The sequence below is a fragment of the Pelobates fuscus genome, chromosome 1 (assembly GCF_036172605.1).
Source record: "Pelobates fuscus isolate aPelFus1 chromosome 1, aPelFus1.pri, whole genome shotgun sequence".
Classification (NCBI taxonomy): domain Eukaryota; kingdom Metazoa; phylum Chordata; class Amphibia; order Anura; family Pelobatidae; genus Pelobates; species Pelobates fuscus.
Window position 1 is genome coordinate 214,604,462 of NC_086317.1, and position 27,189 is coordinate 214,631,650.

The window sequence follows — 27,189 nt, forward strand, 5'->3', positions numbered from 1 at the left end:
TAGTACAAAACACAAACAGAAATTAGACGGAATATCTTACATGCACATAACAGTAGCAATTCTGACTGTTTAAATGGTATTCCTATAACAGGGAAAAAACAAAGGAAACAAATAATGGTGCAATATCGTTGGTGCTGATGGGGAAAATTACAATATTCCCAATAAAATCCCAATGAATTTGCACTCACAAACAAGGAGCCAATCAATATCCGGCTCAGATCGTCAGCTTTGTGGGATATATGAGGTCCCACTCCCTCCTCTGTATGTAAGAGATCCTCCTTTTATTGTAATCACAGGCATACAGTTGAGGTAATCAAAGTGCTTTATTCCATAAAGTGCACAATACTATAAAAAGTTTTAAAATAAATAAAAACCTTACAGTTAGTACTGGTGAGTCTTGAAAAGATAGCAAAACGCGTTTCGCCTCTCTGGGAGGCACAGAAGAACAGACCTTCTGGATTTTGGTTATGTATTTGTTTGAAATGTAGCGGAACACTATGGGTTTCCATTCCATTTCTAATATTTCTTATGTGTTCCGCTATCCTAATTTTTAGAGGTCTAATTGTTCTCCCTACATACAATAAATTGCAAGGGCATTTCAGAATGTATATAATGCCCTTCGTGTGACACGTCAGATGGTCTGTTATTGTATAGGGTTGTTTTATTATATTTTCTATGTCTGTAAGGTGTCTCTTGTTACTATTAGTGGTTCTGCATGGGAGGCACATCCCACATCCATAAAAACCTTTAAGATCCTGTATGAGATGGTTTGTTTTTCTGGGGCTTAAATGGCTTTTAACTAAAAAAAACTCTTAAAATTTATTGCGCCCCTATATGTGATCCTTGGTTGTGAAGGTAAAATCTTTAAAATAGGATCATTCCTAAGAAGGTGCCAGTGTTTTTAATGGCTCTTTGGATTTTTTTATTTTGTCCATTATAGTTGCAAATAAATGGTATTTCATTTTTATTAAATGTTTTCTTTTTGGGTTTATTTTCATTCTGGCCCTTTAAATACAGTGGGGTCATTCGGTACTTGCCCTGTGTGAGCGGTGATACTCCAATAATGTGCGCTCAGGCCTAAGCTATCTGGGGATATGTTGCATGTCTTTATTTTATGTAGTAAATGTAACCTTGTGTATTTTATTGTATTTTATGTCTTTTTGCAACCATGTGCTCAATGGAGTCTGCCTCTATCCCTGGATATAATTGGATTATTTTCCCATTGTCTCCAGGAAAGAGGGCTCTGTAAAACCGGTCTGAGCCAGATAGCCATGTGCCACCCAGGGCCCAAAATATATTTTACTAACTTTTGAACCCCTGGTCTGATTCATGCCATGTTTTAATATGTTGTTCCCCTGAATGGATTGATTGTGAATATGTATTTTTTATGTGAATGTGATGTATGGTTTTAGAGTTATGAAAGTTGGGTAGAAAGTATGTTTTAACTGTATGTATAATTGAGTTTCCTCTCAGGATAAGGGGAGGGAATCTGTGGGATGTAACTGTGATGTGATTGGTTGTTTTATACCTCCCTGTGGGCGGTCCTGTATTTGAAAAGACTGTAATAAAAAGCAGGCTGGGTGTGCCAGCACCTGAGACCACTGCTTGACCCTCAACACGGAGCCTTGTCTCGTTATTGGGGGATTCACTGGATGCTGTTGGAGACTGATTGCCAGGAGTGTAAGCTGATGTATGCTTTTCCTGTTCGTCTGCTAGCAGCTATTCGTGAGGTTCCAGTTTGGAGTGCTATTTTGTATCCAGTTCGGGAGTTTGGTGTTCTGTCTCTCAGAAAGGGGCATATCGCCTAAATGGATTTTAACCCCTTGTCTGCTGAAACGGTCCGTTACAAACCCATTGTGTAAGGTAATTAAATCACAGGCAGAGGGGAGTATTTTGTCTGTAATTGCTGGAAGTGTCTAAGTGTATTGTACGTATTGATTGGTTGTTTTACAAAACCCTGTGGGCAGTACTTTGTGTGCAAAATATGCATAAAAGCAGTGTCTCATTAAAAGCTTCAGTTCTTCTTCACCCTCAATTTGAGTCCTGTCTCTTATTGGGGGTTATCTGCTACAAGGGATTGCTATGCTCTGCATATTCCTTTGCTATAATCACTCCTAAACTCTTGCAAGAGCTTGTTCCTGGTTTGCGCTCTGAAGGAGTCTACGGTGGTTATGGTGTCGGCTGGAGTGCTGGAAGCCCTCAGGAAGCGCTAGGAGCATCCTCCAACGAAGTTACCCAGTCAGGGTGCCCGTTGATCAGTTACAACCATAAAACCTGTACATGAGGGGTACATGCTGTTATTCTCAGGAGACTTCACTGAACACAAAAATTTGTGTTTCAAAACAGTAAAATGTACCACAACAATTATCTCGTCCGGGTAAGTGCCATTTGTGAAAAATGTCACTTTCACTGACGATATTATCGTTGTAATAAATTTTACTGCTTTGAAACACTAATATTTGTGTTCAGCAAAGTAAAACAGTACCCCCCATGTACAGGTTTTATGGTGTCATAGAAAGTTACAGGGTTAAATAGAGAAAATAATAGAAGGAACGTAGAGAGAAAGAACAGGAAAAATAAGTAGAAATAATCCTGATAGAGTGGGTTTCCCTCAATCTGGAGGGAAACTAAAGTGGGAAAAAGCAGATAGCTAATTCCCAACAATAAAACTTAGCTTTTAATTATAACTAAAAATAAAAGTAGCGGTTGGTATAATGACCCACCAAAACACAAATATAAATATATATATAAAAAATATGGCAACACCAGGAGACAGTGGAGCAAAACAGTGAGCCACTGTGACTTACAAAGTCGAAAGGGTTATGCTGTTAATGATACAAAGCCACCAAAGTGTATACAGGGGTGTAAGCTGCTAACTAAATTCCTGCTACTGAGTATATATAGCAGAGCGTCTGTTCAAGCGGCATGATCATTAAATAGATGACCTTGATGTTTTCAAAACACTAATGTCTCCAAATAGTGTTTTGAAAACGTCAAGGTCATCTATTTAATGATCATACCGCTTGAACAGACGCTCTGCTATATATACTCAGTAGCAGGAATTTAGTTAGCAGCTTACACCCCTGTATACACTTTGGTGGCTTTGTATCATTAACAGCATAACCCTTTCGACTTTGTAAGTCACAGTGGCTCACTGTTTTGCTCCACTGTCTCCTGGTGTTGCCATATTTTTTATATATATATTTATATTTGTGTTTTGGTGGGTCATTATACCAACCGCTACTTTTATTTTTAGTTATAATTAAAAGCTAAGTTTTATTGTTGGGAATTAGCTATCTGCTTTTTCCCACTTTAGTTTCCCTCAAGATTGAGGGAAACCCACTCTATCAGGATTATTTCTACTTATTTTTCCTGTCCTTTCTCTCTACGTTCCTTCTATTATTTTGTGTTTTTCACATGGGGTATCCCCCAAGTAGGAGAAATCCACTTATATATCCCCCCTCCCCCCCTTTTCTTGAGGGTTAAATACAGTGCTAGCAAATTAAATTCCCTGGACTTTTGGCCTGGGTTGTCAGGCAGGTCCTGCAAATTGTAATTATTAAAATGACCTAATTATGTAAAAATATTACATAAATATATACATAGAATTATTATATATATATACGTGTTTGTGTATATATATAATCCGACCTCCGACACTCACCATCATTAAAAAATATAACTTGTAATACCTGGGTGCTTCCAGCGCCAAACATAAAGCAAATTGTGAACGGAGCACTCCTTAGGAAATTTTCAATCGTGTATTTAATAAGTAATCAAGATTACTTAAATACACAATTGAAAATTTCCTAAGGAGTGCTCTGTTCACTATTTGCTTTATGTGTGTGTATATATATATATATATATATATATATATATATATATATAATTTTTTTTAATTATTTTTATTTATATATAGGTATTTTTATATATATACAGGGAGTGCAGAATTATTAGGCAAGTTGTATTTTTGAGGATTAATTTTATTATTGAACAACAACCATGTTCTCAATGAACCCCAAAAACTCATTAATATCAAAGCTGAATATTTTTGGAAGTAGTTTTTAGTTTGTTTTTAGTTATAGCTATTTTAGGGGGATATCTGTGTGTGCAGGTGACTATTACTGTGCATAATTATTAGGCAACTTAACAAAAAACAAATATATACCCATTTAACCCCTTAAATCCGGAGGACGTACTATTACGCCCTGCAGGAACCGGCTCTAAACGCCGGCGGGCGTAATAGTACGTCCTCGCCATAATGGCCGCCCACGTGGCCGGCGCTAATCGCCCGCTGCAGATCGCGGTCGGGGGGGATGCCTGGCCCCCCAGGCAACCCCCCCTGTGGCCGGTGACCGCGATCTGCAGTCTCTGATCGCAGTGACAGGCTGTCACTGCGACCAGTATTAAGCATGTGTCAGCCGATTTCAAATCGGCTGACACATGCGGCCGGCGGCTTTCCCCTTCTGCAGATCGCGGTCGGGGGACTTACCTGGCCCCCCAGGCAGTCCCCCTGGGGTCAGTGACCGCGATCTGCTAGGTCTGAGATCGCAGTGACAGGCTGTCACTGCGATCTCAGAGCGCTCTGATCGCAGTGACAGCCTGTCACTGCGATCAGTGTTACATGTGTCAGCCTATTGGCTGACACATGTAACTGGCACAGTGATCCCCCTGCAGATTGGAAGGGGGGAGTGCTTGTACCACCCAGGCACTCCCCCCTGTGGTCAATTACCCAATCTGCAGGAGGTGATCACAGTGACAGGCAGTCACTGTGATCACTGATCCTGTGTGTCAGCCAGTGATGTGAAATCACTGGCTGACACTGTCTCTGACCCCTGTCCTGTAAAAAAAATAAAATATTAGTTAAAAAAATAAATAAAAAAAATGACAGTTACAAATAAAATATATATATATATACACATACACACACATTTACACATACACGACGTGTATTTAAATATTAATATATATATATATATATATATATTAATATCAAATTACACGTAGACTGATACTGATTAAATATATATATAATTATTGTTATATATATATTTATAAATAATATAAAAAAAATAAATATGTAAATACGTAAAAAAATAAAATAAAATAAATAATTAAAAATAAAATATTAAAAAATATATAGATGTGTTTTATTTCGTTCTAACTGTATTGTGATATTAATATATATATATTTATATCAAAATACACGTAGAACGAAATAATATATATATCTATATACATAAATATATACGTATATATCACTATATATATACCTATATATAAATAAAAATATTAAAAAAAAAATATATATATATATACGTATATATACACATATGTATATATATACATATATTAATTCTACACATATATTTATGTAATAATTTTACATAATTAGGTATCCTAATTAATTACAATTAGCGGGACCTGCCTGACCACCCATGCCGAAAGTATAGGGAATTTAATTTGCTAGCACTATATTTAACCCTATAACTTTCCAAGACACCATAAAACCTGTACATGGGGGGTACTGTTTTACTCGGGAGACTTCGCTGAACACAAATATTAGTGTTTCAAAACAGTAAAATGTATTACAACCATGATATCGCCAGTAAAAGTGACGTTTTTTGCATTTTTCACGCACAAACAGCACTTACAGGGACGATATTATTGCTGCAATACTTTTTACTGTTTTGAAACACAAATATTTGTGTTCAGCGAAGTCTCCTGAGTACAACAGTACCCCTCATGTACAGGTTTTATGGTGTTTTCAAAAATTACAGCGTCAAATATAATGCTTGTGTTTAATTTTTTTCACATTAAAATTCGCCAGATTGCTTACGTTGCCTTTATGACCCTATGGTAGCCCAAGAATGAAAATTACCGCTATGATGGCATACCATTTGCAATAGTAGACAACCAAAGGTATTGCAAATGGGGTATGTCCAGTCTTTTTTAGTAGCCACTTAGTCACAAACACTGGCCAAAATTGGCGTTTTTGCATTTTTCACACACAAACAAATACGAACGCTAACTTTGGCCAGTGTTTGTGACCAAATGGCTACTAAAAAAGACTGGACATCGCTTATTTGCAATACCTTGGGTCGTCTACTATTGCAAATGGTATGCCATTATGGGTGTAAATTTATTTCCTGGGCTACTATACAGTCTCAAAGGCAACGTAACCAATCTGGCGAATTTCAATTTCAAATGTAACACGCTATATTTGACCCTGTAACTTCCCAAAACACCATAAAACCTGTACATAGGGGGTACTGTTTTACACGTGAGACTTTGCTGAATACAAATATGTGTATTTTATTGCAGTAAAAGCAAACAGTATTATGACATTAACAGTTAAAATGTCATGTAGAACGAAAAAAATCAAAAAAAATCTTATTTTCTCCCATTTTTTTCATATTAAATTATGTTTCATAGCTAAATATTTGATATTAAATGAAAGCCCTGTTTCCCCTGAATAAAATGATATATAATAAGGGGGGGTGCATTTAATATGAAAGAGGTGAATTACGGTTGGACAGACATATAGCGCAAATGCCAGGTTTTGTTTACGTTTTGTTTCGTTCACAACTTGTACATTTGGCTGCGGTGTTAAGGGGTTAAAGTATTTATTTTTACCAGTGAAACCAATATAACATCTCAACATTCACAAATATACATTTCTGACATTCAAAAACATAACAAAAACAAATCAGTGACCAATATAGCCACCTTTCTTTGCAAGGACACTCAAAAGCCTGCCATCCATGGATTCTGTCAGTGTTTTGATCTGTTCACCATCAACATTGCGTGCAGCAGCAACCACAGCCTCCCAGACACTGTTCAGAGAGGTGTACTGTTTTCCCTCCTTGTAAATCTCACATTTGATGATGGACCACAGGTTCTCAATGGGGTTCAGATCAGGTGAACAAGGAGGCCATGTCATTAGATTTTCTTCTTTTATACCCTTTCTTGCCAGCCACGCTGTGGAGTACTTGGACGTGTGTGATGGAGCATTGTCCTGCATGAAAATCATGTTTTTCTTGAAGGATGCAGACTTCTTCCTGTACCACTGCTTGAAGAAGGTGTCTTCCAGAAACTGGCAGTAGGACTGGGAGTTGAGCTTGACTCCATCCTCAACCCGAAAAGGCCCCACAAGCTCATCTTTGATGATACCAGCCCAAACCAGTACTCCACCTCCACCTTGCTGGCGTCTGAGTCGGACTGGAGCTCTCTGCCCTTTACCAATCCATCCATCTGGCCCATCAAGACTCACTCTCATTTCATCAGTCCATAAAACCTTAGAAAAATCAGTCTTGAGATATTTCTTGGATATTTCTTGGCCTTGACGTTTCAGCTTGTGTGTCTTGTTCAGTCGTGGTCGTCTTTCAGCCTTTCTTACCTTGGCCATGTCTCTGAGTATTGCACACCTTGTGCTTTTGGGCACTCCAGTGATGTTGCAGCTCTGAAATATGGCCAAACTGGTGGCAAGTGGCATCTTGGCAGCTGCACGCTTGACTTTTCTCAGTTCATGGGCAGTTATTTTGCGCCTTGGTTTCTCCACACGCTTCTTGCGACCCTGTTGACTATTTTGAATGAAACGCTTGTTCGATGATCACGCTTCAGAAGCTTTGCAATTTTAAGAGTGCTGCATCCCTCTGCAAGATATCTCACTATTTTTGACTTTTCTGAGCCTGTCAAGTCCTTCTTTTGACCCATTTTGCCAAAGGAAAGGAAGTTGCCTAATAATTATGCACACCTGATATAGGGTGTTGATGTCATTAGACCACACCCCTTCTCATTGCAGAGATGCACATCACCTAATATGCTTAATTGGTAGTAGGCTTTCTAGCCTATACAGCTTGGAGTAAGACAACATGCATAAAGAGGATGATGTGGTCAAAATACTCATTTGCCTAATAATTCTGCACTCCCTGTATATATATATAGTGATATTTTTCGTTCAAGTGTGTATGTATGTATATATATATATATATATATATATATAAATTATTAAAGAAAAGAGGAGTCAGAAGTTGTAATCCAATATTTTTTTATTTAGAAAAGCAAGTGGGAGAAGCAACAAAGCAGAGGCAGCCCAGGTTGTTAGGAGCAGTCCTGGGAGGATATAGTGCAGAGGAGAATTAACCAATGTATATTCAGGGGAAGGATAGGGAAAACCAGGAGGAAATTGAGAATGTAACAACCTATAATGAACACCGTCAGTTGTGTTCACATTTGTGGATGATAATGAGAAATAAACATCTGAGTGCATTCTTCCCACAGATATCTATTCATCATCATCATCATCCCTTCTGGGAAGACCCTGCACACGTCGTTCACTAACTAGGCTATCTACATCAGCAATGGTTATGCCCAAATTATGGGCAGCTTGCGCGCGCATTAAAATGCACTCTTCCTCCCTCATTTCCATAAAGCGCTGCATATTTTGCTGCAAGGAAACCATTGCTGATGTAAATTGCCTAACGCCCTCATTCAAAATGTAAGACATGGAGCGTACCTCGGTTATTACATTCTGCAATAGTTCTCGCTGATTCTCCCTATCCTGCTGTATGGACGTCTCCAGTTCAGCTTGACGAGCCTGGATCGTCGCATACAGCGCAGCCAACGGTGGAGGAAGTTGTGGCGACTGCATTTCTTCGGCCACTGATGTCACTGAATCAGGATCCACTGCTGTTAGGGTAATGGTACCCTCCTCTTGCAGGGGTAGAGTGCCAGCAGAACCTATAGGGGAGAACAGAGAAAGAACATTGTTAGCATGTGTCATATGTTGCAATGCTTACTATCATCTGTACAACAATATTATTTAAACTTGGAAATAAGATATATGCAGTCATGCTATTAATTTATTATTATGTCTAAGTATAGTTATGCATCTTTGTCCCCCCTAGCCCTTTCTCCGTCTCTTTGTGACCTCTCAACGCATGTCTTTGTGCCCACCTCCCTTTCCTTCTAATCTCACTACATGTATCGTGGCCGAGCGTCCCCAGGTAGAGAATCTCCTGTTTCTTCTGCATGACAGGAAGCTGATTGTTGCACTCAGCTTCCTTTCAGGGCAAGTAGATGGTAGATAAGATCACACGTGGTCCACTCAGCCACAGTAAATAAAGTGAACAGAAGGAGAGGAGTGATGTGAGCTCCCCCCCACCCCTGCTGGTCACCCAGACATTGAGCCCCCTGGCCAGTGCGTGCTAGGCAGACGCTTAGTTTGCTTAGTGGTCGACCCGGCCCTGCCTGTTACATAAACTAGTATGCCTGCAAAGAAAATGTGTAGAGTTAAAGCATTTTTTACTTACGCTCAGCAGTGGATCCCTGTTCCTGGACACCAGTGGCCGGCTGTTGGAGGGAAACCACACTCATACGTGGTGAAGAAACGTCAACAAGTTGCGAATGGTCTGAAATACATGTATGTGATAAATTAACTTCATATACAGTAAAATCACATACTTGTGTGTATGTGTATGTTTAAATGCGCACGCACACACACACACACATAACATTTATCTAACAATGCTATGCAAGTGCTTACGAGAGGAAAGTGAAGCCAGGCGCATTTCCAGGGAGACAGGAGGTGAACCTGCTGCCCTGCTCTCCATGCAGACAGCATCTCCTGCAGTTCCTAGTGCCTCTTCTGGGGATTGAGTGACTGATGGCATAGAAAACACACATTGGAAGGTTAACACAAGAAAACTGATATATGTACATTTCGACTAACAAATATCAATTTAAAGGACCACTATAGGCACCCAGACCACTTCAGCTCAATGAAGTGGTCTGGGTGCCACGTCCCTCTAGTTTAAAGCCTGCAGCTGAAAACATAGCACTTCTAGAGAAACTGCTGTTTCACTGAGGGTTAATCCAGCCTCTAGTGACTGTCTCACTGACAGCCACTAGAGGCGCTTCCGCGATTCTCACTGCGAAAATCACAGTGAGAAGATGCTGGACGTCCATAGGAAAGCATTGAGTAATGCTTTCCTATGGGTGGTTTGAATGTGCGCACGGCTCTTGCTGTGCATTCGGAGCTGACGTCAGCAGAGGGAGGAGTGTTCCCCAGCGCCGAGGGAGCCCGGCGCTGGAGAAAGGTAAGTGGCTGAAGGGGTTTGAGAAAGGTAAGTGGCTGAAGTGGGAAGGGGGACACGAGGGTTGGGGGGGGGACCTAATTACCCTATAGTGCCATGAAAACGAGTTTGTTTTCCTGGCACTATAGTGGTCCTTTAACAATGTAGCTTCAGATGTTTCAGCGCCAGATGTCTCCTCAATCCCAAGGAGGTTGACTCTTCATAGGGCAGCAGGTCCGGTTCTTGTGAACCGCCTCCTGCAGGGATGGACTGACAGTCTTCTGGGCCCCCGGACAAAATTAGATCCAGGGCCCTTTGAAGACAAAATATTAAAGGAGCACTATAGTGCCAGGAAAACAAACTAGTTTTTCTGGCACTATAGGGTCATTATGTCCCCCCCCCCCACCCTCAGGGCCCCCCTGCCGCTGGGCTGAAGGGGTTAAAACCCCTTCAGCCACTTACCTTTCTCCTGCGCCGGGCTCCCTCGGCTCTGGGGAATTCTCCTTCCTCTGCCGACGTCAGATTCGAATGCGCATTCGCGGCAAGAGCCGCGCACGCATTCAAACCGCCCATAGGAAAGCATTACTAAATGCTTTCCTATGGACGTCCAGCTTGTCTTCTCACTGTGAGAATCGCCTCTAGCGGCTGTCAGTGAGACCGCCACTAGAAGCTGGATTAACCCTTAGTGAAACATAGCAGGGTTAAAACTAGAGGGACCTGGCACCCAGGGTGGGCAGTGTATGTGTATATATGGGTGTGCAGTGTGCGCGGGGGGGCAGTGTGTGTGTATATGGGTGGGCAGTGTGTGTGTGTGTGTATGTGTATATATATATATATATATATATATATATATATATATATATATGGGTGGGCAGTGTATGCAGTGTGTGTGTGTATATATATGAGTGGGCAGTGTGTGTGTATATATGGGTGGGCAGTGTGTGCATCGTGTGTATATATAGGTGGGCAGTGTGTGCAGTGTGTGTGTGCATATATGGGTGGGCAGTGTATGCAGTGTGTGTGTGCATATATGGGTGGGCAGTGTGTGTGTGTGTGTGTGTGTGTATCTATGGGTGGGCAGTGTATGCAGTGTGTGTATATGGGTGGGCAGTGTGTGTGTGTATGTATATATATATATATATATATATATATATATATATATATATATATGGGTGGGCAGTGTATGCAGTGTGTGTGTGTATATATATGAGTGGGCAGTGTGTGTGTATATATGGGTGGGCAGTGTGTGCATCGTGTGTATATATAGGTGGGCAGTGTGTGCAGTGTGTGTGTGCATATATGGGTGGGCAGTGTATGCAGTGTGTGTGTGCATATATGGGTGGGCAGTGTGTGTGTGTGTGTGTGTGTGTATCTATGGGTGGGCAGTGTATGCAGTGTGTGTATATGGGTGGGCAGTGTGTGTATCTATGGGTGGGCAGTGTATGCAGTGTGTGTGTGTATATATGGTTGGGCAGTGTATGCAGTGTGTGTGTGTATATATGGTTGGGCAGTGTATGCAGTGTGTGTATATATAGGTGGGCAGTGTATGCAGTGTGTGCATATATGGGTGGGTAGTGTATGCAGTGTGTGTATATGTGTGGGCAGTGTATGCATCTATGGGTGGGCAGTGTATGCAGTCTGTGTGTATCTATTGGTGGGCAGTGTATGCAGTCTGTGTGTATCTATTGGTGGGCAGTGTATGCAGTCTGTGTGTATCTATCGGTGGGCAGAGTATGTAGTGTGTGTGTATATATTGGTGGGCAGTGTATGTAGTGTGTATGTGTATATATATATTGGTGGGCAGTGTATGTAGTGTGTGTATATCTATGGGTGGGCAGTGTCTGCAGTGTGTGTGTGTGTGTGTGTGTGTATATATTTATGGGTTGAGCAGTGTATGCAGTGTGTGTGTATATATATGGGTGGGCAGTGTGTGCAGATATATATATATATATATATATATATATATATATGAGTGGGCAGTGTATGCGTTTATATGGGTGGGGGCAGTGTGTGTGTGTATGTGTATATATATCTGTGTGTGTGTGTGGGCATTGTATGTATATGGGTGGGCAGTGTATATATAGGTGGGCAGTGTGTGTGTGTATATATATATATATATATATATATATATATATATATATATTCCAATATTGTAATAAGGTGCACTCACAGGACTTTTTCAATAACTTACTTTTATTCTGAGAGGTGAATTACATGTGAAGAAAATATCGTAAATCGACGTTTCGACCCCTATAGGGTCTTTTTCAAGATCAATTGATCTTGAAAAAGACCCTATAGGGGTCGAAACGTCGATTTACGATATTTTCTTCACATGTAATTCACCTCTCAGAATAAAAGTAAGTTATTGAAAAAGTCCTGTGAGTGCACCTTATTACAATATTGGAATATTCATACCTACGCTGAGGTCTGCACCCAGGCAAGAATATTGCTAAGATTTTTTTGAAAAGGGTGAGTGCCAAGTTGATCTCTTTATATATATATATATATATATATATATGGGTGGGCAGTGTGTGTATATGGGTGGGCAGTGTATGTATATGGGTGGGCAGTGTATGTATATAGGTGGGCAGTGTGTGTGTAGGGGGGGGGGCAGTGTGTGTATATAGGTGGGCAGTGTGTGTATATATGGGTGGGGGGCAGTGTGTATATTTGGGGGGGCAGTGTGTATATATGGGGGCAGTGTGTGTATGGGGGGCAGTGTGTGTATGGGGGGGCAGTGTGTATATATGGGGCAGTGTGTGTATGGGGGGGCAGTGGGTATATATGGGGGGGCAGTGTGTATATGGGGGGGCAATGTGTGTATGGGGGCAATGTGTGTATGGGGGGGCAATGTGTATATATGGGGGGCAGTGTGTGTATGGGGGGGGCAGTGTGTGTATGGGCAGGGCAGTGTGTGTATGGGCAGGGCAGTGTGTATATATGGGGGGCAGTGTGTATATATGGGGGGGCAGTGTGTGTATGATGGGGCAGTGTGTATAGATGGGGGCAGTGTGTGTATGGGGGGGCAATGTGTGTATGGGGGGGGGCAATGTGTGTATGGGGGGGCAATGTGTGTATGGGGGGGCAATGTGTGTATGGGGGTCAATGTGTGTATATATGGGGGGTAGTGTGTATATATGGGGGGGCAGTGTGTATATATGGGGGGCAGTGTGTATATATGGGGGGCAGTGTGTGTATGGGGGGGCAGTGTGTATATATGGGGGGCAGTGTGTATATATGGGGGGGCAGTGTGTGTATGGGGGGGCAGTGTGTATATATGGGGGGGCAGTGTGTGTATGGGGGGCAGTGTGTATATATGGGGGGGCAGTGTGTGTATGGGGGGCAGTGTGTATATATGGGGGGCAGTGTGTGTATGGGGGGGCAGTGTGTGTATGGGGGGGCAGTGTGTATATATGGGGGGCAGTGTGTGTATGGGGGGGGGGCAGTGTGTGTATGGGGGGGCAGTGTGTATATATGGGGGGGCAGTGTGTGTATGGGGGGGCAGTGTGTATATATGGGGGGCAGTGTGTGTATGGGGGGCAGTGTGTATATATGGAGGGGCAGTGTGTATATATGGGGGGGCAGTGTGTATTTATGGGGGGGCAGTGTGTGTATGGGGGGCAGTGTGTGTATGGGGGGGCAGTGTGTATATATGGGGGGGCAGTGTGTGTATGGGCCTGCTTACCTGTACAATGTGATGTTTTTCTCCCTCCATCTTCCTCCAGCAGCACTTGTCAGGCCAGGCTCTTCTTCTCACCCTCCATCCATGCTGTCAGTGTGCTCCATGTGAGAGGGGAGCAGGGGGTGTGATATCACTTCCTGCCCCCTCCCATCCTCACACAGAGCACTGAGCACGGAGCAGGGAGAGAGAGACCTGGCAGTGAGAGCTGGTATAATGCTGCCAGGTCTCTCACTGAGTGGGGTGGGGGGATTGATGGGTTCCAGGGGCCCCTCGACTCATTATGGGCCCCTGTAACCTTCTTACAGCACTTTCTTTAACTTCCTTCTGCTGTGGAGATCTTTGATCTCCACAGCAGAAGCATGGCTGCTGCCGGGCCCCCTGACTGACTCGGGCTCTCGGTCAGTGACCGATCTGCCCGACCTGTCAGTCCGCCCCTGGCCTCCTGTCTTCCTGGAGGCGGCTGCTGCCTTCACCTTCCTCTTCACCATCCGCCTGATGTCGTAGTAACTGCAATGACATGTGTAATTGATTAATTACTTTAATATGTTTCTATATATATGTTTACTGACATGTTTAAAGGGATACTATAGGCACCCAGACCAATTCAGCGCATTGAATTGATCTGGGTTCAGTGTCCCAGGTCGCTTAACTGTGTAAAGGTAACTATTGCAAGTGCAACTGCAATAATTATCTTTATGTGTTAACTCCACCTCTAGTGGCTGGCTACCAGATGGCCACTAGAGGGACTTCTGGGTTGTTAGGCAACTTTTGGTCACCCCTCCATATCCCCCATCCCATGTGTATCACCCCTATTAACCCCCTGTCCCTGTGTGTCACCCCCATTAACCGTGCATCTCCCTTATTTAACACCACATTCACCTACACTGTGTATGTTACTACACAGTGAAAGCTGTGTTACAGAAATCCGTCAGATTTGTAGATCAGATTGCAATATCTGATGGATGTGCTCAGGGCCGGACTGGCCCACCGGGATACCGGGAAATTTCCCGGTGGGCTGTCGGCAACTGGGGCCGGGGTGACCTGCAGCCGCAGGGAGAACTTGAAAGGCGGCCGCAGGGGAAGCTTTTCATGAGGCCGGGAGCAGGCTCTTTTGGGGGAGCAGGCTGTTCTGTCTCTGCTCCCCCTCCCTCGCGCGCAGCTTAATGAGACCGGAGCCGGAATATGACGTCATATTCCGGCCCCGGTCTTTCTAGCGCTCGAGGGAGGGGGAGCAGAGACAGAACAGCCTGCTCCCCCAGAAGAGCCTGCTCCCGGCCTCATGAAAAGCTTCCCCTGCGGCCGCCTTTCAAGTTCTTCCTGCAGCCGCCAGCACAGCTACCAGTCTGCCCACCCACAGGCAGTGGCGTACTACTTCAATAAAATGTAAGTAGTCATTTTATGTGATGGGGCTAAATTAATTAAAGGGGGGGGGGTGGATAATGGATTAATTAAAGAATTAAAGGGGAGGGAGGTTTAATTAAGGGGGGGTGTATTAATTAAGGGGGGAGTGAGTATTAATTAAGGGGAGTGTATTAATTAAGGAGGGTGTATTAATTAAGGGGGGAGTGAGTATTAATTAAGGGGGTGTATTAATTAAGGGGGGTGTATTAATTAAGGGTGGTGTATTGATTAATTAAGGGGGTGTATTGATTAATTAAGGGGGTGTATTAATTAAGGGGGGGTGTATTAATTAAGGGGGGTGTATTAATTAAGGGGGAGTGAGTATTAATTAAGGGGGGTGTATTAATTAAGGGGGTGTACTAATTAAGGGGAGGAGTGAGTATTAATTAAGGGGGGTGTATTAATTAAGGGGGGAGTGAGTATTAATTAAGGGGGGTGTATTAATTAAGGGGGGTGTTAATTAGGGCGGGTGTGTATTAATTAAGGGGGGAGTGAGTATTAATTAAGGGGGGTGTATTAATTAAGGGGGGTGTGGATTAATTAAGGGGGGAGTGAGTATTAATTAAGGGGGTGTATTAATTAAGGGTGTGTTAATTAAGGGGGGTGTATTCATTAAGTTGGTGTATTAATTAAGGTGGAGTGAGTATTAATTGAGGGGAGTGTATTAATTTGGGGGTGTATTAATTAAGGGGGGAGTGAGTATTAATTAAGGGGGTGTATTAATTAAGGGGGTGTATTAATTAAGGGGGGGTGTTAATTAAGGGGGGTGTGTTAATTAAGGGGGGTGTATTAATTAAGGGGGGTGTGGATTAATTAAGGGGGTGTATTAATTAAGGGGGGAGTGAGTATTAATTAAGGGGGGTGTATTAATTAAGGGGGGTGTGGATTAATTAAGGGGGGAGTGAGTATTAATTAAGGGGGTGTATTAATTAAGGGTGGGTTAATTAAGGGGGGTGTATTCATTAAGTGGGTGTATTAATTAAGGGGGAGTGAGTATTAATTAAGGGGGGTGTATTAATTAAGGGGGTGTATTAATTAAGGGGGGTGTATTAATTAAGGGGGGAGTGAGTATTAATTAAGGGGGTGTATTAATTAAGGGGGTGTATTGATTAATTAAGGCGGGAGTGAGTATTAATTAAGGGGGGTGGATTAATTAAGGGGGTTGTATTAAGGGGGTGTATTAATTAAGGGGGGTGTGGATTAATTAAGGGGGGTGTATTAATTAAGGGGGGTGTGTTAATTAAGGGGGGTGTGTTAATTAAGGGGGGGTATTAATTAAGGGGGGTGTGGATTAATTAAGGGGGTGTATTAATTAATGGGGGAGTGAGTATTAATTAAGGGGGGTGTATTAATTAAGGGGGGTGTGGATTAATTAAGGGGGAGTGAGTATTAATTAAGGGGGTGTATTAATTAAGGGTGTGTTAATTAAGGGGGGTGTATTCATTAAGTGGGTGTATTAATTAAGGGGGAGTGAGTATTAATTAAGGGGGGTGTATTAATTAAGGGGGTGTATTAATTAAGGGGGGTGTATTAATTAAGGGGGTGTATTAATTAAGGGGGGTGTATTGATTAATTAAGGCGGGAGTGAGTATTAATTAAGGGGGTGGATTAATTAAGGGGGTTGTATTAAGGGGGTGTATTAATTAAGGGGGGTGTGGATTAATTAAGGGGGGTGTATTAATTAAGGGGGGAGTGAGTATTAATTAAGTGTGGTGTATTAAGGGGGAGTGAGGATTAATTAAGGGGTGAGTGGATTAATTAAGGGGGGTGTATTAATGGGGGTGTGGGTTAATTAAGGGGGGTCTATTAATTAAGGGGGGTGTATTAAGGGGGAGTGAGGATTAATTAAGGGGTTAGTGGATTAATTAAGGGGTGAGTGGATTAATTAAGGGGGATGTATTAATTAAGGGGGTGTGGATTAATTAAGGGGGGTGTGGATTAATTAAGGGGGTGTAATAATTAAGGGGTGTGTGGATTAATTAAGGGGGTGTATTAATTAAGGGGGAGTGAGGATTAATTAAGGGGGGTGTATTAATTAAGGGGGGGTGAGGATTTATTAAGGGGGGTGTATTAATTAAGGGGTGTGTGGATTAATTAAAGGGGGCTGTGGATTAAAGAATTAAAGGGGGAGGTTTACATAATGGGGGTGCAAGGTTTTTTTGATTAAGGGGGTTGCAGTATTCTATTTATTAAGGGAGGATGTGCACTGCAGATTTTTGTTTTTTTGTTAAGGGGTTGTGCAGGGTTTTTATAAGTGGGTGTGCAGGTTTTTTGTTATTAAGAGGGGTTGTGCACGTTTTTGTTTTTTATTAAGGGGGTGTGCAGGATTTTTATGTGTAGGGAGTGAATGAAATTTATGCGATCGGGGTGCAGGGTTTTTATGTGTAGGGAGTGTCTGAAATTTATGTGATCGGGGTGCAGGGTTTTTATATGAAGGGCGAGACAAGGGGCTTTGTAGAAAGGGGCAGGGCAGGAGTTTTCTAGAAGGTTCTCACCAGCCCCTTTCTACAAAAGCACTGGTCTTCCCCCTTCTACAAAACTGGCGCATTTTACAAATTTTACAAGCAGTTTACAAATTTGTGCAATAAATATTATTGAAAACATTGAAAAAATATGTGGGTGTTTTCTTACATTTTTATTATGGGGGGTTTGCCACACTCAGGGTCCGCCCCGGGTGCCAAATGCTCTAGGTACGCCCCTGCCCACAGGTACTAAAAAATATGTATGTCAGTGGAAGTGTGTGAGTGTGTCATGCTGTGTGTGTTTGTGTCTGTCTGTCATGGTGTGTGTGTATGTGTCTGTGTCATGCTGTGTGTGTGTGTGTCTGTATCATTGTGTGTGTGTGTGTGTGTCTGTCTGTCTGTGTCATGCTGTGTGTGTCTGCGTCATGCTGTGTGTGTGTCTGCGTCATGCTGTGTGTGTGTGTCTGTGTCATGCTGTGTGTGTCTGCGTCATGCTGTGTGTGTGTGTCTGCGTCATGCTGTGTGTGTGTGTCTGTGTCATGCTGTGTGTGTCTGTATCATGCTGTGTTTATGTCTGTGTCATGCTGTGTATCTGTCTGTGTCATGCTGTGTGTGTGTGTCTGTATCATGCTGTGTGTCTGTCTGTGTCATGCTGTGTGTCTGTCTGTGTCATGCTGTGTGTCTGTCTGTGTCATGCTGTGTGTCTGTCTGTGTCATGCTGTGTGTCTGTCTGTCTGTGTTACGCTGTGTGTGTGTCTGTGTTACGCTGTGTGTGTGTCTGTCTGTGTTACGCTGTGTGTGTGTGTCTGTATGTATCATGGTGTGTGTCTGTCATGGTGTGTGTGTATGTCTGTCATGGTGTGTGTGTGTCTGTCTGTGTCATGCTGTTTGTGTGTCTGTGTCATGCGGTGTGTGTGTCTGTATCATGCTGTGTGTCTGTCTGTGTCATGCTGTGTCTGTATCATGGTGTGTGTCTGTCATGGTGTGTGTGTGTCTGTCATGGTGTGTGTGTGTGTGTCATGGTGTGTGTGTGTGTCTGTCATGGTGTGTGTGTGTCTGTCTGTGTCATGCTGTGTGTGTGTCTGTGTCATGCGGTGTGTGTGTGTGTCTGTCTGTGTCATGCGGTGTGTGTGTGTCTGTGTCATGCTATGTGTCTGTCTGTGTCATGCTGTGTGTGTCTGTCTGTGTCATGCTGTGTGTCTGTCTGTGTCATGCTGTGTGTCTGTCTGTGTCATGCTGTGTGTCTGTCTGTCTGTGTTACGCTGTGTGTGTGTCTGTGTTACGCTGTGTGTGTGTCTGTCTGTGTTACGCTGTGTGTGTGTGTCTGTATGTGTCATGCTGTGTGTCTGTCTGTGTCACGGTGTGTCTGTATCATGGTGTGTGTCTGTCATGGTGTGTGTGTGTGTCTTTGTCTGTCATGGTGTGTGTGTGTGTGTCAGTCGTGGTGTGTGTGTGTGTGTGTGTGTGTGTGTCAGTCGTGGTGTCTGTGTGTGTTTTTAAAAATAGTGTTTTACTCACCTTTTTTTTTTTTTTCCAACGTCGTGCTGGTCTCTGCCTCTATGACTGAGATCATCAAGCTTGATGATCTCAGCCAATCCGCACTGACACAGGAAGCGCCTCTAGTGACCGTCTGAGTGTCTGTCACTAGAGGTGTCACTAGGAAGCAATGTAAACACTTCCTTTTCTCTGCAAAGTCAGTGTTTACATTCAAAAGCCTGCAGGGACAGGCTATAGACACCAGAACCACTACATTAAGCTGTGTGTGTGTGCGCCTGCTAGTGAGCTTGCTTGCATGTGTGTGTGTGTGTGCCTGCTAGTTAGTGAGCTTGTGTTTTATGTCAATGAGCTTATGTATATTAGTGAAATTGTTTGTCTATGAGGCTGTGTATCAATGAGCTTGTGTGTGTCAGTGAGATTGTCTGTGTCTGCATGTGAGTATGCTTACTGTATAATTAAATGTTTTACTCTGAAAGGACCAATATATTATATTAGAAAAAGCAATATATATATATATATATATATATATATATATATATATATATTGCGACAATATATGGCGCAATGACTTATGGGGCTGGCATAGATTTTTTTTTACAGGGCTGCTTTGTATCCCCAGTCCGGCCCTGGATGTGCTGCACGCATGTACAGTACACCCATCCAATTGCTATATCTGAATGATGTGCTGCACACCCATCAGATCGCTATATCTGATGGATTTGCTGCGCGCATACGCATTACACCCATCAGATTTCTATAGCTGAAGGATGTGCCGAGCGCATGCGCGGTACACCCTTCAGATTAAAGGCCCAGCTGATCGAGTGTCATCAGAGGTGGCACACATGCTCGCGGTACCTCCACCAGAATTCTATACCTCGAGGCCTGCTAGCACGCAGCAGATCTTGCGTCACTTCTGGTGACATGGGGGCACCGGAAGTGACGTCAATATAGAAATCTGATAGATATAGATATCTGATAGAACAGTGGCGTTTTGCAACATGACAGCCTCCCAATGCTTTTCTATGGGAAAGCATTGGATTTGCTGATCTTGTCAATTATGAAGATCGCAGCCAAGGAGGCAGAGCACAGCTCTGCTATAAGGATGAGTAATTAAAGGGACACTCCAGGCACCCAGACCACTTCTGCCCATTGGAGTGGTCTGGGTGCCAATTCCCACTACACTTAACCCTGCAACTGTAAATAAATATTGCAGTTTTCATAAACTGCAATATATACCTTGCAGGGTTAACTCCTTCTCTAGTGGCGTCGCTGAAACCCTGATAGGAATGCATTGAAAGCATTTTTCAATGCTTTCCGATGGGGAGGTCAAATGCGCATGTGCAGCATTGCCGCACATGTGCAGCATTGCCGCGCATGCGCATTAGGTCTCACCCCGCCAGCGTCCGCGCATGCGCAATCGGTCTCCCCCTGGGGTGGGGGGTGGGAGGGAGAGGGGACCTGCAGTGCCAGGAAAACGATTTGTTCTACTGGCACTGGAGTGCCCCTTTAAATACAGTTACATTGCTGAGAGGGAGGTTAAACTGTGTTTTCACAGTTATAGTGACAGGAATGCAAACACTGATACCGGAGAAACTGACGGAAGCCAAGCACAGAGAGATGGACACAGGTTTCTTCAGGAAGGAAGAGATTCTTTATTGGATCACCGATCGGGACTCAGAGGGACTAGCGTCACCAAAATACAGCAAAGTCTGAGTACTGAATACATAGAGTACATTCCTTATATAGCACTGTAGCTCCTCCCACAATTAACTACACCCACACATACCCTTAACCTATTTAATAAATAGAGTCTAAACTCATCCATCCGGTCTAACCACGTGGCTCATCTGATACAAAGGAGAGGGACGCGTAATTCCAGTTCTTACATTCCTGCACCTGGTCAGTACAGTGATAACAGTATCTTAGCTACGTGTAATTAACTAACTGATACTACAAACACATATACATACATATGCCTTGTGGCAATCTTAGCCTGCTAAACTTGTATTTTACTGGAATTACATCACATTCCCCCCTTTGATGCCTCTGATATTTCACAATTACTTGAGGCATCACTTAACCTTGGTTTGCATATACCTCAGGTTACCATGAACCAGACCAGACTTATCTTATGATGTGAATCTTTTAACACTCATCTTCCTGCATTGGTTCTCCTTGATCTAGAGCCTTATACTTATATATCGCCATTATCTGTGCAGCAGCCTTCCTCTCTGCTATACTTCCTATCAGGCTTTGCACAGACCTAACTACTAAGGGTATAAGACACGGTAGGAGTAGACACAACAGTAAAATCAGTAGGACTCCACCTACCACTGCCTTAAGCCCTCCAAACCACTCATACCAGCTACCAAACCAACTACTTGGATTGTACCCTTTCCATACCTGAGTAGGCACATGCACTAGTTTAACCATATGGCTAGTAAGCTCAGCTATTGCTTGCCCTTCGTCATCTATTTGAAGACAGCAATTGCTCAGGTTAAACTTCCCACATACACCTCCCTCTACTGCCAAAAGGTAATCCAAGGCTAATCTATTTTGGTACACTGCTGTCCTCATCCTGGTATTATGCTTCGCTAGAAGATTGAGTGCTTGTGAGGTCTCATTAGTAATAATCTCAACCACCGCCTGTAATCTTATAATACGGTTGAGCATATAAATTGGGGTTCTATAACCAAAGGTACCATCTTCTGCCCACGTGGCTGGCCCATAATAATCTATGATACGCTGGGGAGGCCATTCATTATCTTCCCAGGTGCCTATCTCTAAGGGTCCCCTTTTCTTCCTATGATTCACATCATACACTTTAACACCTAAAGTCTCACCTGTTTCAATCGGTAACAAGAAGAAGGATGGTTTGAGCATACCCAACACACATGCCCCTTCCCAGTCCTGTGGCAACTCCGAATAGGCTTTCTTACCACAGATCCAGTACAAATTTGCTGGGGCTCTCCAGGTAGATGTGATGGATAAATCAAACCACACATCCTTTAAACTGGCATATCTAGCAAACGGGTTAGATGGTTCTGAGACATTTGAAGCCGACCACCAAGTTGTATTTTTAGTATCATCATCATAAGCTTTTTGCCCTAGACAAGTTAATTCTCCTACAGAAGTATTATACATTATTCCTTTCCTTGCTATGCAAACATAACCTATGATGGAGGTCTTTAATCTCCACTCAGATTTACCTCTAACACTCAAATGATAATCGGCTTGTGTAGATATTAGTTGGTCAACTGCCTCAGAACCGGACATTACCTCCTTTGCTTCCCAAGGCCATTGGTCTCCCATGTTAGTACCTCCACACACATAGCAGTTGGTAACATTAAGACTACCGGCAATACTTTCAGCTAGGTCAATGAACAGGTTTTTAGCGTTATGGGGGATCTTATTATCTATACTCATCTCTTCATAAAAGGAATGGTATACTTGATGAGTCTGGGAGGATACCGTATCAGTCTCTATTCCTATAAACAATAATGTCCCAGGATCTAAACCCGTCCCGTATATCTGAAACCCAAATAAATTTCCATACTTATCTAGGAACTTGTCGGGGTTATTAATAAGTATATGGACTGGGTTGCATTCCATAGACTTACAATAAGGGCTAGTCGGCAACTTAGTCACTATCATGTCTTTATCTACTGTCTGTCCCCAAGTCGCCCACCCCACACAAGACCAATATGGACAAAAGTTATAGTCTTTATTTGGGCATCTAGGACTCACATATTTATTTTTACTACTGGGACAAATATATTTATCATTAGACCCATACGTCCTCTCCCATCTAAGATCCCCACATACATTCCACGGTTTTCTACCACTTGATATCGCCTTACATGCATCAAATAGCAGAACACCCGAAGAATGTACGGATTCTAACACCGTCTTATTAATTAGGGTCCCCTGAGGATCTCCATTCCTGAGAGTCAACCAAATTGTACGAGGTTGATACTCTGGACTGAAGCACTTAGGTTCTCCTACTCCTAAATGGCACACACTATAGTCTATATTTAGGTATCTACATCTTGATACCTCTCCTTTACATTCGTATTGTGAATGCCAAATTAGGGTTTGGGAAATATGGTTACCTGTTCTCGTAGTCTTAATGCATACCTCACAGCTAGGAGTGTCGGTACCTCTACCTTCCTGAATATAAAAACACATATAAATAAACACAATCAAAAGCACATCTTTCGCCGTCATCCTCAGTCTTCGTCCGTGCGATGGAACCTCAGCTTCCAGGATGTGAGGGCTGCAGGGAATGGAGTTCTGCTCGTCTTCACAGGTGTCCCTTCGAGACTTTCCTGGCTTATACACTATGTGTTGGTAAGCGGACAGGCTTTATTATGGCCTTCTCACTCACACCTGTAACAATAAAATTTGTAATCCACAATAATTCCTCGTTACTCCGACTGAGTAGTGCGTTTCAACCGGATCTTGCAGGGATTCTCTGGATCTGCTGTAATTTGCCAAGAATCGACTGCTGCTGGTTTAACCCTGGAGTGATGTATCCACGGAGTTACTTCGGCTACTTTTATCGCTGTAGGGGTAGACAAAAGAACAACATAAGGACCTCTCCACTTGGGCCCTAACGGTACATTATTCCACTCTTTAATCCACACTTGGTCTCCTGGATGATAACTATGAACAGGGGGATAAATATTCACAGGTAATCTATCTTGTACCCATTTCTGTACCTCCTCCATAGTCTTACCCAACTCTACAACCTGCTGCCGGGTAATTCCTTCTCCCAACTGACTCAAGTCCCCCCTTAAGTTACCAAGTACGGGAGGTGGTCGCCCATACATGATTTCAAAAGGAGAGAGGCCCATCCTTCTGGTAGGGGTACTGCGGATTCGCAATAAAGCTATGGGTAAGAGAACGTTCCACTTAAGTTGGGTTTCCTGACACATTTTAGCCAACTGGTTCTTTATAGTTCTATTCATTCTCTCTACCTTACCAGAACTCTGGGGTCTATATGCAGTATGAAGCCTCCACTTTATACCAAGCATATGAGTCAGTTGTTGTAGGCACTGATGAACAAAAGCTGGACCATTGTCCGATCCTATAGAACAGGGTAGTCCATATCGGGGTATTATTTCTCGTAGCAGGAATCTTACAACTTCTCCTGCTTTCTCTGTACGAGTAGGACATGCTTCTACCCAGCCTGAATAGGTGCACACAATTACCAACAGGTAACGATGTCCACCCGATTTAGGCATTACTGTAAAGTCTATTTGTAGATCGGACATGGGGAGTCCCCCCATAAACTGGACTCCTGGTGGCTTTACTGGTCCTTGTCTTGCATTATTCTTAGCACACGTTACACATCTGCGTACAATGGCCTGAGTCAAGTTGGACAATCTTGGTATGTAGAAATGTTTCCTGAGAGATTCTTCAGTACTGTCTCTCCCAGAATGTGTCCCGTTGTGATAATTTTGGACAATTTCTACCGCTAGTGATGCTGGTATGACTATTCTTCCATCTTCTAGCTGATACCACTTGTTCTCCAAATACTTTCCCGGTTCAGTCTTTAACCACTCCTCTTCTTGAGCTGTATAAACTGGAGTCCATTGGGACAGTGGAGTTGGTATAAGAGCAGCTATATGCCCCACATACTCCTGTCTTCCTGATTCAGCAGCACGCTTAGCTGCACTATCTGCCATCCGATTTCCCTTGGTTACATCACCATCTCCTCTCAGATGCGCTCGACAATGTATGATACCGACTTCTTTCGGCTCCCACACTGCTTCCAATAGTTGTAGGATTTCAGCTGCGTACTTGATTTCTTTGCCTTCTGAATTCAGTAGTCCTCTTTCTTTATACAAAGCTCCGTGGGCATGAGTGGTTAAAAACGCATACTTAGAGTCCGTATAGATATTTACTCTTAAACCTTCAGCCAATTGTAACGCTCGTGTTAGTGCTATTAATTCTGCCTTTTGTGCTGATGTTCCTTTCGCCAGTGGCCGAGCTTCTATCACCTTGTCTATTGTTGTCACTGCATATCCTGCATAGCGGATCCCTTCTTTCACATAACTACTGCCGTCGGTGTAATATTGAACATCGGGGTTCTGGATGGGAAAATCACGAAGATCTGGTCTACTTGAAAATACTTCATCCATTACTTCCAAACAATCATGTTGACTTTCAGTAGGTTGCGGCAAAAGGGTAGCTGGATTTAAGGTGTTTACAGTCTCTAAATGCACTCTTGGGTTTTCACACAACATTGCTTGATACTTGGTCATACGGCTGTTACTAAACCAATGATTTCCTTTGTAATCCAACAACGTCTGTACTGCATGTGGGACTCGTACATAAAGTTCTTGACCCAGAGTGAGTTTATCGGCTTCAGCTACTAGCAGGGCGGCTGCAGCTACGGCTCTTAGACAAGGTGGAAGTCCGCTGGCCACTGCATCCAGTTGCTTAGACATGTAGGCAACAGGTCTTTGCCATGATCCCAAGTACTGTGTCAATACTCCCACAGCCATTCTTCTTTGCTCGTGTACATATAAGTAGAATGGTCGTGTGTGATCAGGTAGACCTAATGCTGGGGCACTCATCAAAGCCTTCTTCACATCTTCAAATGCCGTTTGCTGTTCTTGGGTCCATAAGAAGGGGTCGTGCTCTGTACCTTTGATGGCTGCGTACAGAGGTTTTGCCAGTATCGCATAGCTGGGAATCCATATCCTACAGAAGCCTGCTGCCCCCAAGAATTCTCGCACTTGTCTTCTATTCTTGGGTATTGGTATTTGGCAGACAGCTTCTTTTCTCTCTGGCCCCATAATCCTTTGACCTTCAGAGATATGGAATCCCAGATACTTGACAGTTGGCAAACACAACTGAGCCTTCTTCCTGGACACCTTGTATCCTGCCTTCCAGAGAATATGTAGTAGATCGTGCGTTGCTTGCTGACATTTTTCTTTTGTAACTGCTGCTATCAACAAGTCATCTACATATTGTAACAATACACATTCTCCTGGGATAGACTCGAAATCCAGTAGATCTTGACTTAGAGCTGAACCAAATAGGGTAGGTGAATTTTTAAACCCTTGGGGCAGTCTTGTCCAAGTCATTTGGCGTTTTGAGCCCGTTACAGCGTTCTCCCATTGGAAAGCGAAAATACATTGGCTTTCTGCGGCAATTCGGAGGCAAAAGAAGGCATCTTTGAGATCTAAGACTGTGAAGTAAGTAGCCCCGCCCGGAATTAAAGCAAGCAGGTTATATGGATTGGGTACAACTGGATGTATGCTAACAACCGCATCATTGACTGCTCTTAAGTCCTGTACAGGTCGATACTCATCTGTACCGGGCTTTTGAACAGGCAGCAATGGGGTGTTCCAGGGGGAAGTACAGAATTTTAGGATACCATACCGTATGAACTTATCCAGATAGGATTGGATGTTCTTCTTAGCCTTCTGCGGAATGTGATATTGTCTTAGGCTCACTGGATAAACCCCATGTTTCAGTTCAATTTTTATTGGTGGAATATTGCGGGCCAGTCCTGGTGGGTTGTTCTCTGCCCAAACTCCTGGTATGTTAAACAATGTCTCATCACTCCTAGGGTTTTGGCTAGTCAACACTGTATAAAGTCGCCACTCTTCTTCCTTTGGTACGGATAAAGTCATAATACCTGAAGGTCCATTAAACTTTAAGGATGTTGTTCCATTTGGTAGGAACGTAATCTGCGCTTGTAATTTTGATAGCATATCACGTCCCAGCAATTGGACTGGACATTCAGGCATATAAAGGAATTGGTGTTTTACTACGTGGCCTCCCAATGTACAGAGTCGACTTTTAAGAACCGGTTTTTCAGCACTTCTTCCAGTTGCTCCTATCACAGTAATAGTCCTTCCAGATGGAGGAGCAACTAGATTAGTCACCACTGAATGTTCAGCACCAGTGTCGATCATGAACGCACTCCTTTTCCCCCCTATTGATACATCGACCATAGGCTCCGCTCGACCAAGGGGGATGGAGCCCGGTCGGTATCAATAGTCCTCCATGACAGTGTCAGCCAATCCTACAAAGTCCCTACCTTCTCTATCGC